This window comes from Haliotis asinina, chromosome 11, assembly GCF_037392515.1.
Source record: "Haliotis asinina isolate JCU_RB_2024 chromosome 11, JCU_Hal_asi_v2, whole genome shotgun sequence".
Lineage (NCBI taxonomy): Eukaryota > Metazoa > Mollusca > Gastropoda > Lepetellida > Haliotidae > Haliotis > Haliotis asinina.
Window position 1 is genome coordinate 35,387,207 of NC_090290.1, and position 17,960 is coordinate 35,405,166.

General features: G+C 38.3%; 1 pseudogene; it reads left to right on the forward strand.

Moving 5' to 3' along the window:
* The first annotated feature begins 8,606 nt into the window (after positions 1–8,606).
* On the forward strand, positions 8,607–17,934 carry LOC137255388 (mucin-3A-like; annotated as a pseudogene).
* The last annotated feature ends 26 nt before the right edge of the window (positions 17,935–17,960 follow it).

Consider the following 17,960-nt stretch of genomic DNA (forward strand, 5'->3'; position numbering starts at 1 on the left):
ATCGGTCGAATTTCAGACCGTGTTTATCACATTGGGAGAGTCTAAGTTCATTAATTAAGGGGTCGGCTTCTATCGGATTAGACTACAAGAGGCAAGGTCCCAGCTCTTGTCCCTATCTTCCCATTTGATGAAAAATGAATATAATTCATTATGAATTCATCATCACTTATCTCAAATTGAAATTACATACTACAGACTAGCCTTGACATCGCTTACGATTATCTTCTCATTCACTACTGATTGACAAAGGAAGATGGCTCGATCAAAATTAGTTTTAGGAAAACGTTTATGTCATTTTTGCAATGATGACATAGAAGATGAATGTCATGTTATTATAGTTTGACATTTAGATGTCGCTATTTACATCTATATGTATACAAGTATCCAAACATGATGACGTTTATAAATCTTTTACAAACCAAAGTTGAAGAACTAACCTTCTGTTTATCCTACAGTTCAGTTAAAAGGAAACTATAACTTGAATTGTCCGTGAATGTTTACATGCTGGCCGTTGGCGTATTTCAGACATAAAACATATCAAACCAAGACACAGTAAACAGACACTTGCTCGGAGTATGGTGATTGTTTGTAGCATTCCTACAACTGGAAATGTGTCAATGAAACGATGATATAATCTCTATTTCTGTTATAATCTATCTTTCTCCTTGTGAATGTATTTTATTACAGCATTAATTTAAATTGTGTACAAAGGTATTTAATAGATCAATCGCTCATTATATCCCCTGAGTGGACAAAGAAAAGTACAAAAGTTAAAGATAAAGAGGTTTAAACCACCCAACACCCCTTGCGTCTTTTTTTTTTTTTTGGTATGAGGTAATATTTGGATAACTTACGAATAGCTAAGACCAAAGATCGAATGCATTTTACTACTCTGAAATCAGAAAATTGACGGACTGGTACTCGACCAGCCACACATACAGACAGGGTGAGCTGCTTCGTAAGTATTAGATGAGCCAGCGCAGTGAGCGCGTTTGTGACAAACAGGCGGGGCAAGTCATCTGGACGAATACACTTGGATGCTACAGGCGGATAAACACGTGCAATACATACTGACCGTGGCGTGAAATCAGTACCGCTACTGTTTAACACGTGTCTCGTAGAGCGATTTAGTTTATTAAAATACCATCACGACATGATTCGCACGAGGAAATCGAACTTTTCAATATTAAGACAATAACCTGTTTTCCTCTTGTTTCAAACGGAATGTTCTGAAGGGTGTTCCCATATATGCGAATTGGGGTCATTTGTCAGGTCGTGACTCATCTAATACTTGCCAAGCAGTATTAATCAAAGTGATCACACCACTGATAGTAGGCAAGGACATATTTACAAGAACATGATAATGAACCAATGGCAATTAATAAAGTGCCTGTATCCACGTACTTGTGCATGATCCCGGAAGCAACACATCATTACACTCATTAACCCAAGCTGCCTGTGAGGCGCGACGTTTTCAGTTACATGACTTATCCCACCGGGTACCCATTTACTGGGCGGAGAGTAAACTTGCTTGAAAAGTTAACTTGCTTTTAGAATGCCTTTGCATGAGAAAATAATGCTTCATTTCTAATTCAGATGATTGAGATGAACATCAGTTTAACCATGTATCAACATGTTTATGTAATGCGTTAGATACCAATTTGTTACACAGTAGAGGGCGATGGGGTAGCCTAGTGGTTAAAGCGTTCGCTCGTCACGTCGAGGACCCGGGTTCGATTCCCCGCATGGGTACAAAGTGTCTGGTGTCCAACGCTGTGATATAGGTGGAATATTGCTAAAGATCAACATAAAACAGAACTCATTCACTCACTATTAAACAGTATAACTTGTGCACAAACAAGCACGTTTTACACGAACAGGGTGTCAAAACCGGAGGGGCGGCTAATAATGTTCTGTGTGGGAAAATACTCTGTTATACACATTGTCGTCGTTTCATCCACGTTGTGTCCTACACTTTAAATGCCGTTACCTAATAAACATATTTGTTTGGCCACATATATCAAAACACATTTGTAATCTCTGTTGACATAACTACCTGTATCATGATTGTTTTGCATATACCTTCGGACACCGTTCTGTCGAAGTCGAAGGGACTCCTTCACCTAGGCTAATTCCCCCCCCCCCCCCCCCTTCCCCACCTCAGATAATGGTGAACAAATGACATGAATTTAAGTGGTGTCATAAGCTGTGACAGTCACTTTACAAGCCTGTTTGAAAACAGTTATTGGTCCAACTATGTAGTCTCTGAATCTGAACATCTGGACGAGTGTGTCTCAACACCTACACTGGACAAGAATGTGGACGAAGTGGCCAGGAGACCTCTTTCTGACGACATGGATTTTACTATAAGGTATATTCTGATGATTTTATAAAGGAATTTAAACATTATTTTGTCCGAATTTAGTGTCATGAGCTTAAAGGGATAACGAATTCTTTAAACTTTCCTGGATAAGGGTTTAGTTTGAGGTACTGATTGAATGACATTGCTCAACTAAATGAACAGATGTAAGCTCAAGGTATGACTAAAATGTATATATTTGCCAGTTCCAGGTTTTGGAATGCAAGTAATATTTCGCAGGAAATGATTGGCAGAGGAACTAGTATTAATACAATGACTTAGTTTGTACATTGCACTTTGCACCTCCATCTACCAACAGTTTTCAGAGACACCATGTGTACATTGTTCTTTCTACCTCCTCTATCCATAGTTTTCAGACACCCATGTCGTCCATTCAATTAAGCAAGGAACTATGTTTAGAAGACCATAAATCCAAGAATATGATGCCTGATCTGTCTAAGGTAATTGACCCAGGCACCAATAAAACACAGTGATGCAAATAATATCACAGCCACGAGTGAGTGAGTTCGTGTGTGTTGGTTTTGAGTGAGCGAGCGAGCAGCAACAGAATAAATGTAAATACTCTTTGCATGTGACACAGATTGCAAAAAAAAAAATCAATAAAAAAAACAAACCAAAATTATAGATCTCAGAATACATCAAGTTTATCTTTTTGTAAATAGAACCGACAAAGCCCTTTAGACACGTTACATTTCAGACGTTTTGTCTACACAACATGCTTTATGTACACATTGCTGTTCAGATCGTTGACGTTACGTACTGATGGCTAGAATAAGTGTTTAAACTACTTATGTATTCTTATCACAGACAGGAAAAAGGGGAACATTTTGCCTCGTGCCTGTATTCAGCTGTATCAGAGGTTTGTGTCTCTGTTGGTTGGCAACTGATTTAACAACTACATAGATATAATGACATGTGAAGAAGTGACCATACATAATACAGTTACATTGAGTAAAGTCTACGTTGTTTGCTATCACCCGTTGTGTCCGTATTATGACAGGAGAAATGCTGGAACGTTGAAGACTCCCACGGCGACATTGCCATCGTTTTCCAACGTATGAAGGTTACCTAGGAACAATGTTGGCAACCATCCGACGTGTATCCTTGTCCCTGTTTTGGTAACATCCCTGCCGTCCATGAATTTCATTAAAGCAAAATATGCCTGTGATCTAGATTATGTCTTTGTACTCCTTGGGACAGAGACTTTTTTCTGAACTCTACACCCGATGCCGTTTGTCCTAGAAAGGTGGTAAGCGTTTATGACATGCGTTAACCGAAACTAGTTCTGAGAAGAAAGTGTACAGTTTGTTTGACCAAACTTGAAAAGAAACGAAAAGCGTATAGTATGACCAGGAATTATTGACAATTTTAGGAATAGGCTAATTTGAATTCTAGTATAAACACCCATCTATCATGTACATGGTTTTACTTTAGAGAGACAAGTCTGTTTATCCTTTTTCAATGTGCGCAGGACTCTGTGCGATCTCTGTATCCACACTGTGACTGATTTAAGATAATTCTGTTACATATTCAGTTAAATATGCCTGCATTGTGAGTGTTGTCCATATACTCATAGCTATTAGATGATCAAATTGCATGGCATCTCTTGCTTTGGGCAAACCTAAAATGTACTGTCTATTAAAATATATTTCTTTCTTTGTCTTTCTTTATTCACGTGAGTGTAGGCCAGCGGTCCATGATACAGATACATTTGCTGCCTTCAAGCTGCGGTGACGCTGATTACTAGCGTAAGGGAAGATTTCGTAAGAACAGGAGTAACATTACACATTAATCGGTTGAATTTACACACGGTTGGATGAGTGAAAACATCAGCGGGAATAAAAGGATTGCGTAGGTCATCGTAAGCAGTGCATATCAACAAGAAATGATACAGTAACTCATTTTCCACGTAGTTATAGGAACGCATTTCACACAATCTTTAGCTCTTTGGTGTTTTTGTATATCTACCCATTTCTATATTCAATTGGTGTGAACTACACCTGAATTTAGCTAAAGCAATACAAAATGTCTTGATAGCTATGCAATGGAGATATGGATCACTACCGAAAAGAGGTTTAAATTGAGAATATGAATGGGTTTTAGGGCCAGCAGACAGCAAGAAATGCCATTTCTGTAAATATATGTTTGGGGCTCTGGCTGTGAACTGAAAAGGTTTACATTGGGTGTGAATTGATTTGCGAAAGAGGGTGCAAGTGGAGTTAAGGGAGTTTACATGCTACATCGCGTCGGCAATATTACAACCGAGAAAAACAAACACGTCTCGCGATATGATAGCAAAAGTACCTATCGACAGTCATACATGTCGCAGTTAAAAATTGTGGATAAGATAAAATGCCCCTATCACAGCGTCTGCGATTACAACAAGCAAGCAATTCTGCAAAGATTTAGTCGTTCATCGTGAACCTGGACGTAGCTAGAGCTGATGTACAGTCAGAGGTAGGATACGTTGTGACGTTAAGAAACTACAGCCAACACTGAGGCAAATTTCTTGACGTAGAAGTAGTCGAATGGGTATCATGGTACAACCAGTGATGTTAGTGAGAGAGAGTGAGTGAGAGTGATGGGAGTGAGTGAGAGTGATGGGAGTGAGGAGTGAGGAAGTGATAGGAGTGCGTGAGTAAAATGGCTGCAAACTGCCATGTGAACGCACCAATGTAACCGCGACGTAGGGTGTCTGCAGTGAGTTGGGTCGGACCCCGTTTCACAAAGCTCTCGTAAGCACAAAATCTGGTAAGTTTCCTCGTGGCATCCCTACCTCCTATACTGTAACATAAGAGGTACCAATGTTACGATAAATGTTATGAGATCTTAAGCTTGCGAGAGGACGTGTTTACCCTCTTCTAGAACACATGTTGTCATTATTGATTTTCAGTTGTCCTTTCGCATAATTTTGATCTTTACATCAAACGGAATATGTTTCTGAGGATAGTCAGTAATGGGTATTCTTTTGTACTGTCATTCCTTTCACTGGAATAATATCTGAGCGCTTTTAAGTGATACATATCTTCACTTTGAGGAATGCGGTGTTTCGGAGTAAATATTTAATCGTTCCCCCGATGAAGGAGTAAGCGTATGCTTCGATACACCGCCTTCCTTAAAAGAAGAATATAAGAAGAATCATAACATCTTAGCCTATTATTCGGACAAATATGATAAATTGCACTCACTCCATTTTTTCTAGTGTCAACGTATTAACAGTCAAGAAACTCACATGTCAAGTAATGCAAAGCCTTTCCGATATATGTTTCACAATTTGGTGAAACATAATGCCATTTGCTGCTAAAAGACTTTCTTTCACAAATCTTGAACAAATTTGACATAAAGTTGCTATACATTATTCACTTAAGTGTTTGGCACCAAAAACTCGTGTAGCATGAAAGGATAGAGTCGGTATTATATTACATTCTGCATTACATAACCGTATGGTGATTACAAGCGGTATGAAATTTTATATCATCATTATAGCCGCTGATAACGAACATCTGAGCGAGTGTACATCCCAAACCACACCAGAATGTGGACGAAGTGGCGAGAATCCCTCTTACTGGTGACATGGATTTTCCTTCAAGGTATCATGTGATCATTTTTATGGTATAATCATATCATACATTGTGTCTGAATTTAGTGTCATGAAAATATGTACAAAACACTTCTAACAGTTGAATGATATGATCGCCACTCAATGGTATGACGTGAGATGTAATGTGAGATGAGAGCAAGGGTAATATTTCCCATATACACATGGGGTAACTATGTCAGAAATGTCCACATAAAGGAAGATGATTCTGGAATAAAGTCATTGTAGATAGGTCTACTCTATTCTCAATGCGTATATTTTTGTGGCACAAGTTTAACAGTAGTATATATCACAAATCTAAGTACAGTACACGTGTACAATGCATTACTCTTTTGACACTATAACACATCCATATAAGACTCATTCCCTACAGAATGTGGACGAACTGTCCTTGATATTTAAAGTACACAATTCTCTATAGATAGTACAAAGGGAGAGAGGGTTATATCAGTTTGTAGGCCATCGGCTGATGTACAAAAAAACAAAAACAACAACAACCAAAAAACCAAACCAAACAAAAAAAACCAAAAAAACCCAAAAACAACCCCAAACAAGAAACAAAAGAAGCAAGCAATTTATATGACACTTTGCATAATGACAACAGGCAGATATTTGTGTTGTCATTATATAGAAGATCGACATTTAAGTGCTGTTTTGATAAATTTAGCACAATTTAATGAAAGTAAGTTGTCATTAGAAGTTATTAACTTTATGAGTTTGCAATCATTTGTTAAATTATTCCATAGAGGTAAATATGTGCATATTTACCACAGTTAAATAGCAAGTGGACCCGTCTTCATTTCTATTACTATTACAGATCTTACAAATTACATCTGAATTCATATTACATCGTACCAGGAAAGCATTGAATCTTAACCATAAATTAATATCTTGTTTAGTCTCTTACATTGTTTCTTAAAATGTGATTATCAAGCTGCAACGATGATAGAATACTTTTGAAATGTACAAGCCAAACATAACCAAATCCATACTCATTGAAGACCTTTCGTATTTGAGAAACCCAAGTAATCCTAGTAATAGAATCCAGTCTAAATATTTAATTATAACATAGTTTGTGATAACGGTCATTAGACATTCTTAATAGTTTACACCTAGTAGAAAACATGATACCAAGATAATTATAATATGTGGCTGTTTTCAGTTGTACGCCATAAAAACCCAACATTTTTCATAATTACGAAGGTATCACCCATTTCAACATGCTACTATCTCTGCCTTATCCATATTCACTTGTGACCCCCAAGACTTACAAAATTTACACAAGAAGTCGATTTTCCTTTGCAACCCAACCACACTATCATCAAGAATGCATATCTTCTATCATAGAGTGAAATTCTGAGATAAACATTGGAAATTAAACTATGGAATGGGGACACATCCTTGTCTTACTCCACTTAAACAGTCATAATACTGTGTTATAGAAGTACTGCATATTCTAACAGACGCTTATATTTTAGAGTACATAAACCAGCAGCAACTTTCCACCAAAACCATAACAAAACTAACCATAACAGAAAAATCTACCCTCACCTTTAGACAGCTTTTTTGCACAAGGCATTGTAAAGTAAACACATTATCCATAGTACAATATCCCTGTTTAAATCACGCTTGAGACTCCGGAATACTGTCAAAGAAATTAGCAAACTGATGCAGACGTTTACTGTCAGTGATCGAAAATATTTTCCTAAACGAATCTATGAGGGATATACCTCAATAATTATGCACGCAATTATACCTTCCCTTCTTATTGAGTGGAGCAACCAAACCTTCACACCTGTCAGTAGGAATTAGATAGAATATTATTATACAAAAGCAGTAGATAAGGAAGGAGTAGGCTGCCACAGCAATGAATAATTTCGGGCTAAGACATCATCTGGACCTGCCGCTTAACCCCCCAACACAAGTATTTCTGATGATGGAAACTTGTTTACAAGTTCTACTGTTTCTTCCTTCATGGCCTTTGCTTTCAGAACGTCAAAACCATTATGATCCAACCTACAACTCGTTTCCACCAGTCAGAGAAGCAAAGCAGTAATCTGTTGATTATCTCTACCTGATGAAGTGAAGTACTGCTGACAACTTCCGTCACTTCTGGGTCCGCTTCAGGTATGTGGTAGTTGAGGTTTGTTTCTTTCTGCCATTCTGCTTCATGGCGCCACAGGAAATCTGTTCCTTGTGATCAGAAGGCCGCTTGGAAGAAGATATGAATTCTAGCGCCTCTTGATGCTATGTCTGCTGGGTTCAAGGATGTTTCAATGTATTTCCACTGTTTCACATCTGAGGCTTCTCTTATAACTCCATTGCGATTGGCGACAAAGGTGTGAAATCTTGTCTTTTCATTTGTGATGTACCTAATAGCTGGCATACTATAGGTCCAGATGAATACTGCACAGTGACAACATGGAGTAGTCAAGTTCTTCCACTATCATCCTGCTCAACCTGACACTCAGGGCTGCTGCTTGTTGGCACTTTCTTTAGTGGTGCTACGCGAGATTTACGCAAAAAAACCCAAAGACCAGTGAATCTCATATCTGTTGTTGGTTAGTAAGAGATAGACTACAACACCATATCCGATGTCACTAGTATCTGAGAACATGTGCAGCTCACATGTACGCACAGGACCAAAGTCTCACGGTTTGTATGATCTCATTACATGAAGTTCCTCAATCTGAAGTAGATCTTCCTTCCACTGTGTCCAATTTCGTAATCCATCTCCCTCAGTCTTGTCATCCCAAACTACATTCTGACGACAAGGGGTCTGTAGCAGTGACATTGCTGTAAGGAAGAAAGGTGACAGTAGGCCAATCGGGTTATAAACCGAGCTCAAGGTTGCTAGAATTCCTCTCTTGGTGTTATGTGATTTCTAAGGTGAAAGTAAAGCCCAGAGTATCCTTTCCTACTTCCCAGAACATACCAAGTGTCCTCTCAGGTGGAAGTTCTGAGTTTTCCAAATCTAAGTGTTTGACAGCTTTTGCCCTCTCTTCGGGTGGAATGGAGTTTAATACAGTGTGGTTATTGCTCATCCACTTTGACAAACGAAAATCTCCTCTCTGACAGAGAGTTGCAATTTGGTGTATGAGAGATATAGCCCTTTCTTCACTGGCTGCAGACTTCAAACGGTCATCTATGCAGAAATTCTTCTTTAACATTTCTATTACTTCTTCATCGTAAAACTCTTGGTTAACATGTGCTGTCTTTCGCAATGCTGCGTTGGAACAGCTTGGTGCTGAAACTGCTCCAAACAGGTGACCTTTCATCCGATATGTTGTTTGCTCTTGTTGCAGGTCACCATCTTCGCACCAGAAGAGTCGTGCATAGTCTCTGACTTCTTCAAACAACTGCATCTGATAGAAAATGGATTCAACATCGCCCATGAAGGCAATATGTTCTTGTCTGAGCCTCAAGAGAACCACTATGAGATTGATGGTCAAGTTTGGTCCTGGCAGGAATTAACTATTTAAAGAGATTTCATGGTAGGTGGCTGAGAACATGAACACCACGCGTATCTTGTCGGGCTTTCTAGAATGATAAATACCATGATGGGGTATGCACCATCCATTTCCTATTTCTCTCTTGATCATACCTTCAGGGACTTTCTCTGCATAACCCATTTTCAGGATGTTGTTAATAAATTCAGTATAGTCTTCATGAAATTTCTGATTTCTTTTCAGTTTCTCTTTAAGGCTTTGAAGTCTGTGAAAGGCTGGAGTTTGGTTCTTTGGTAAACAAACATTTTCTTTTCTGAAGGGTAGTTTTATAGAGAAATGCCCGTTTCCGCATTTAATTGAATTCTCTACTTTCTCTTTGAAGAGTTTATCTTCATGCGAATGTTCTTTCTTGTCGTTAATCATTTTCTCTGGGAAATCAAAGTTGATTCCTGTTTTAACAACTTTCTCCAAGTTCCTCATACTTTCTATTCATTCCAGGGCAACTACTTCTGTTCTAAATACAGGGAATCTTGCGTCTTTGCCTGATGCCGTGTTATGTACCACGTTCCAGACTACCTATCCAAGCAGTGTTCTTGTAGCATGTGGACTCCCACGTGGACCTGTCTTCAAGTTGGTCCATCAACTGTTCTGAGCAAAATGAAACACTAATTTCAGGATCAAGGAAAGCATATGTCTCTACCATCTTACAGCTATTCCTCATCCCGACCCTCACCGGAATAATGGCCATTGTACATTCACCTTCACCAGCTGCCATGGGACCACTAGCACAGGCGCTTGTTGGTTTGGACTCAACATTCTTAATCACAGCTGGTGATTTGTGACCATCAATGTGTAACAAGGTGTGGCGATTACCATCACACTTTGAACACTTTACCTTCCATTCACACCGTTTGTCTGTGTGTCCGCATCTAAAACATTTGATACAAAGGCCTTTGGTCATCATAAGATGTAGTCGTCTGTCATAAGAAAGAATCCCCATTCTCTACAGGAACTGAGCTTATGGTGGTTGAATGAACTACAGCATATACGTCAACAGATATCTTAGCCTTTGATCACCAGATTTTCTAAACACTGTAGTGTTGACCTGTGATCTCGTTCTTTGTGTGCACTCAGTGAGATTTGTGGCAAAAGTTTGAGTTTTGTTTTGTTGAATGTTTCCTAGACGACATCTTGACAGTGAAGATGATGATTTCTATTCATCGCTTTCTTGCCATAGATCGGATCAACTGCTTTCTTCGCTTTACGTCCCATAAAGTTCACCAAGTCATACAATTGAATGGATTGGTGTTTTTCCCCCAAATGTTTGAAACAAGGTGTCGCCACTTGTCGTGATACTGGTACGGTAGCTTCATATCTAGTCTCCTCTTTTTTTCAGGATAGTACAAAATTTTGGGAGAGTTGATACTGCCTACTTCATGTTTACATTCAGTGAGGAATATCGAAAACTCATCCAGTCCGTTTGCATTGACCATCTTAATGAGTGGTCACTCTAACGCTTTCTTGATACAGGCAGAAGCAATCAAGTCTGTGTTCCCATATCTCTCTTCATATTCTCTAAGTATAGCATTGTAAGCCATGTTGCCATCTGTTTAGCTGTTTGCTTCTCCAGTGGTAAACTGGTCTAGATGGTTTACAATCTCATCCATATCATCAGTGTTTAAAATCGCTTTATTCCTAAACTGTCTCATGAATCTCTTAAGGAAAAGCATCTCTTAATGAATCTCTTAATGAAAATCATCTCCAGTAAATTTTATCATTTCTGCAGCTGACATGCTGAGATGGCGAACGGCAGAAGTGTAGTCACTTCTTATCACTTATGGTGATCAGTTTGATGTTTACTTATACGTGCAATACGTTTAAGACTCTTTTAGAACTAGCATGTTGATCAGCTTAAGGTTTTTCTTAAGTTTAAGTGTCTCTCGTTGCAAAGATAGGTCTTGCTTTATAACGCCGGTCTCTTTATGTTCTGGAGAACCTTAACACAAACTATGACATTACGTTTCGCCTCTGTGATAGCTAACTGAGCTTCAAGCTCCAGTTCCTTTTCTTGCATTTTCCAATTCAATCTGATCTTGTTTCCCCAGAGACCTCGATTTTGCTATCAGTTCAGCCCTTTTCTGTCCCTCTTCTAACCTGGCAAAGGAGAGGAAGCTAAGCCGACTATAACGTGACCCTGCCTGTGATATTACTGATTTGCAATTGCCTGTGTTGGGGATGCTGTCCTTCAATGTCAGAACATTTTCTTCAAACCAATCTTTGCTCTGAATTCTCGAATAACCGGAGCTTCCTCATTTTTACCAAAGTCCATATATTCTTTGAGTTTTTATCTCCATTCAAAAGTACTGAATATTCATCTCGCAGTGCAAAATGGTTTTCTAACTGGACTTTGGAATTCGAACTGTAGTTGCCCAAATTTTTGCATTGAGATTAACACCTGCATAGACCAGTGAACAAGAAACTGCAAATGACGGGAAATCTCCAGAGATACATCTCCACAAATCATGTCAAAACTGATCATCCTCTAACAACTCGTGATAATGCATCAGGAATATTATTGTCTTAACTTCAGTATGTTTTATGTTTAACTCAAGTTCGTGCAAAGATAAGCTCTTCGCATTAAGAGGTGACATTTATTCTTCATTTATAAACAAAAGTCAGTGGATTGTGATCGTTATACACATGTATGAATAACATTGTAGTACTAAAGTCAAAATGGGGCTGAAATGCAAACTTCAAAGCAAGAGTTTTCTTTTTCAATGATGGAGGAATTCCTATTATGTTTGTTTACTGCAGTTAGCGACAAAACAATACGAAATCATGCTGTTTTCTCGGAAGAACACAGCAGTTTGAAAATATTAGTTTTGTGTTGGAAAAAGAATCTGGCTTCATGAAATATAAGGCATAAAGTTAAATAGAACTAGGCAACTGATGTACTATATGTTATTCGACTGTCTGGATATCCAATTATGTACCAATTCACTACAGTAACAGCTTTACGTCTTTATATCTAAGGTCTAAATCGGTTTTCCCTCAACAGTTCCATACACAGCTGTCTTTGGCCAGAGACACGTGATTGCTTGTCAGAACGTTCCGTTGAGAGACGAGCCCTCGTGTCCCTCCACCCAGATGCTGCTTCTCCCCGCCATGTTTACACTGGGGGTGTACTGTCATCCCACATGCCACAGAAAAACGGCTGGTTGTTGTCCGAAGCGTGAGACTGATACCGTGACTGAGTACTGTCTTCCTGTCATGAAGAACAACCTCACAGATCACAACTACCTGGACTTTGTGAACACCTGCACGGCCTCGACAACATGTCAACTGTCTTCACCTGGTCTGAAGGTGCAGCATACCGATGGTGAAGACTTTGTGACCTTCACATATGAATGTGTACACAGTGAGTAGTGTCCAACTACTTTTTATCAACATTCATATATGTACCATAAGCAACAAACAAATCATCAGGTTTTATTGAGTGCAAATATATATACTAATCGAGACTTGGTATGACTTTTCTTTACAAGTTGTGGGAAGCTCAACAGCGTATTCGTGTACGTACTCGCAACTAAATATGAATTATACAAGTTCAAGGATGCCATCATACTTACTGTTTATTGAGACGTTTGAATGTAAAATCTTACACCTCTATCACGCTTAAAGTGAGCGCAAGCAAATGTTCGTCTTTGTCTTCTACTGACTCCTCCTACTAATGTACCATTTGCTATTCATTGTTGTTCTTCATGTTAAACTGCAGTGTGTCATAAAATATTTTGTATGTATACTTCTTATGATTTGGTTGAACTCGCAACTACCTGTAATGGATGTGTACAGCCAAATGCACGATGCTAAAGTGAAAAGCCCGAAGAGTAGAACAAGCATTAGGACTAGTTGGATACATCGGCATGATGGATACACAGAGTTTCGGTATACACCCGCCACAATGGGTAAGGCTCCTTAAACTTCATTCACTCAATAGATGCCACATAGAGGGAACGCTTTACCTTGATGTCTCATCACTTATTGGTTTAGGTTTACGTGCTGACATAACTGGTTATGTTTACATAATCTGTTACCACAATTGTCTATCATCTTTATTCAAGAAGAATTTATGCCCCCGGCCCATATTCACATATGCATGTGGTCAGTCAGCACTTATTGCATATTGTATACGGCACTACATATTGTATACTGCATATACATTACACATACATATATACATACATACATACATACATATATATATATATATATATATATATATATATATATATGAACATATATATATATATATATGTGTGTGTGTGTATGTGTGCGTGCGTATATATGTGTGTGTATATATATATGTCTGTATATACATACATATGTGTGTGTATGCGTGTGTGTGTGTGTATGTGTGTGTACATACATATCCATACATATTCATATATACACATATACACATACAACCATACCCATAATGAATATAAAGAGGGATTAATAACCAATCAGCAGGTTATTCTCATACAGTTTGCATGATAGATATACATGGCCAGCTTTCTACCGATATTAACGTCCTCTGAACCCAAAAGCATATTAAATTTATCATGCGTTGGATATGATATAAAGCAGGTAAATATCTCTCACGCAATAGTTTATACCGTACACAAACCATCAAATAATGGTATTCATCTTCCATGTATCCTTCATTACAGACAGTGCACACCCTTCCGTCCGTAGGAGCATTCACATATGTCTGTTTCTATTTTGGGGTAATCGTTTGAGATATAACTCTGTTCCAAAGGTACCCTTAAAAAAGTACAATTTCTTGTTTTAGAGCTGTTGAATAGTAAGTAGTGTCAGTCTTGTTCAAAAGAACATTTTAATCTGACATAACTTCCGTAATGAAGGATTCTTTACTAATTATTGTTTGTGACTCCCATATATAGCCAAGTCGAAACAATAAGTATTTCAATTTGGAAACCCAATGACTTTTACCATTATTATACCACTGTGTTATGGATGTATTTGGTTAAAAACAGGCTCAAAGGTTTTACTATTATATACATAACAAAATGTTACATAAGCTCATATTATGGCTACGCTTTTTATCTCTCAACAATGATGTATACTTATTTCTCGTCTTTATATAACTCGCCAAAGAGATTGGATCCTTATGAGACCTGAACACAGATGACAGCTGATTTCTCTCATAGCTATAATATTCACATTCTTTATCAAACCAATCCTGCGGCGTTTTCTTAGCATTACTATATAATCGTTTCATACCGTTTGCAGCATTACAGATGGGATCAGTAAACACCGTGACTGCTTTGTCAACATCTGAGTGTATTAATTCTGAAAAGGCATCAGACATATCCAAATCAGAAATTAATCAGAAGGTAAAGTGTCCCTAAATAAATCCCGTTTGATTACGTCCCAGACATACCGGTAATCACAATGCTCACGTGCATCATGAGACTCAGAGTCAGCCGGTACATTGTCACGTGACTGCAATGCACACACGAGGGAAGGTGGTCGGCCTCTGACCTAGTTTCAATCTCGACAGAGGGAAAGCAGCTCTCCCAACGACAACACATAGTCAATGACACTTGCCCCAGAGGCACCAATGAAAGTGAAGTCACCGATAGACGAGTTAGTACCACAACGGCCATTATATATAGACAGATCAAAAACTGAGCATAAATTTAGTAGCTGTGTCCCTGTTTTGTTTATTATTTTGTCACATGAACAACGTTCCAGATTAAGTTTATCAAAACGATAACTAAAGTCGTCTAGATTTAGTCTCTCTGCTATGTCATCATCTATGAAGTCAGGTTCATAAGCAGTTCTTGCGTTAAAGTCGCCACCAATGAACAAGTACATATCACCACATTCTTGCAAAATATCAAGGAGTGAGTCTTGCAACATTGAGATGCCACATATAGCTGGTTTCATAAGGATGTATATAGACACCCGCGAATAACACATCTTTACCCGTACTAAAAAACTGACTTATCAAAAACCGTATATATAGCATTCAGGGAAGTCAATGATTTTTTCACATACCTACGGACTAGAAGGTGTTTCAATACAATAATCCCACCAGATAACCTTCCATACGTAGCAGTTTTCTCAGCCTTGAAATCATGCTGAATAAATTGCACAGCTATAGCTTTTTCTGTGCATTCAGTCTTAACTACCTCTTTCTGTTGGCTAGTCTGTTTCACAGCTATGGCAATGCCGTGTATGTATCTTTTGAAACCGTGTGCGATATCTATGAAGAGAATTCCAATTCTCTCATGTCATTTAAAGCGCTGTATTCTCTTCTAGAAATTTGAAACAGATAGGTGTTGAGGGCTTAGATTACCTAAACTGTCTTAACGTTAAGATAGTCGTACGTGCCATGCCTTAACATTAACTTACGACTATCTTGGCGCTAAGAGAGCTTCGAAAATCTATGCTCTGAATATTATGGTCATGAGTGACAATGCCAGATTTTCCTGATTAATTGTATGCTTGAAGTTTTGTCAAAGGCTACAGTTACTCACAATCTACATGTATTGACAAAGGACAAAGATGAATATATATGACAAATTATTTTGTTCTATATAACCTTTAATATGAAAGTCACATGAATTTATGAACCAAGGCTGGAATACAGGTACATTTAGATCATTCTGTAAGAAGCACACACACCAGTAAAACCTCTGTGTTCCTTTTCAGATGACACGGTGTTGCACATTCAGCAGAACTCTAGATACACAGGACAGGAGGTGTATCTGTACAACGACCAACATGACGGGATGGCCAAAGCTAACTGTATAGCATACTCTCATGAGTGTGACTCTCATGGCATTATTCAACTTGTTGCAACACGAGTTGTGTCCGCTTAACATGTCAATATTCATGACAGTCGACCCTGGACACACAAAAAAGGAATTTCTGTGGATGCGAGTGAAAAGTAAGTTGGATTTATTGCATATCTCTTGATTTGGCTCTACACCAAATTGTAACAAGACATCTTTGTCTTTCACGTTTAATCGAAACGCGCAAGATTTTTTTAAGTTTTAAAAATATGAAGAGGTTTGGTGGTTTTGAAATTCTACTTTTTTTGTCAAATGCCTTTATGGTGACACGGTAACTATATGAACCTTATAACTACATGAGGTACTAAATGTAACAAGGAGAATCTAAGATGGCTAGCTTCTATCCAATTCTTTCCTGTCATGAATAGATTATGGTAAACACATTTACCTCATAAATGTATGTCATATCATCAATATATATTCACGATAGTGTACCACTAAACCTGATCACGTCACAAATATTTGGCTCTTAATTTCGCAAGAATGAATGGATCTACCTAAACATGAAACCAAATATGACTGAAAATGTGCATTTGTTTCACCACGAACTTTCTATTATTCATTCTCAATAACCTGCCATATGAAAGGTTTCAAGAAAGTGGATTAGGATTTTTTTATTACGTCATTGTATTTCATTCCTGATGCTGAAAAGTGGAGTAAGATAAATGTTACATGATGTTGCCGAAAAGTGGCATAAGAGAAGACATGTTACATGATGTAACACAGGAAACCTGTTTACTGTCACCAGACCTTCGGATAACACTGAACAGTCCGTTCTCTAGTAGTGATTGATATATTGTTCAGACAAATGTTCAGTGACTGTTGGCAACAATCTACAAGATTTGCTAAATACAATGTTGTTACATATACAGCGCATATTTAAATCCGAAAACAACTCGTGTAATAACCTCTATCAGTTGTCTTCACCTACATCCTCTTTACCATTTATGTCTTCGAGTGTTACCTACCACTTCAGTGATACATTAACTTTCAATGTTTCAACAAAAGTTTATATGGCATGACAGCACAGCATATTTGAAATCAAGCGCAAAAGTACAAACACTGTGGTTGGTGGCGGTTTTAGGTCACTGTGAACGTTGCATACTAGATATGACTGTAAACATTTTACATTAGATATTAGATATAACTGTGAACATTGTCTGAATATTTACTTTAAGTGATGTGGATTAAACATGAGTGTACATAGTTCTGAACATTGATCGTATATTTGTAGCTGATACAGGTAAGAATGTCACCGTCGTGTGTGGAGCCAGCATCCCTTCAGATGTGTCACTGAACTGCCCAACGTCTACATCAACTACAACGACATCAACTATTACTACAACTCCTAGAACAACTACTGCTACTACTACCGCATCTACAAAACAAGCAACAATGGCGTCTACCAACACAGTCAGCACACAGAAAGCTGGTAAATCACAAGTTGTGAGGTCTACAATAACGATAACAGCGTCATCAAAGACGTCCGTACACAGCAACAGCACCACAACGCTGTCTGCGTCTATTGGGAATGGTGTTTCTCAAAGCACCACACTACACCAATCCAAGTCAAACTCTCCTACAGCCCCGTCGCAACACCCCATTTGGTTTATAGGATCTTCCGGTAAATATGACAAATAACCCCATATGCAATAAACCCACTTTTT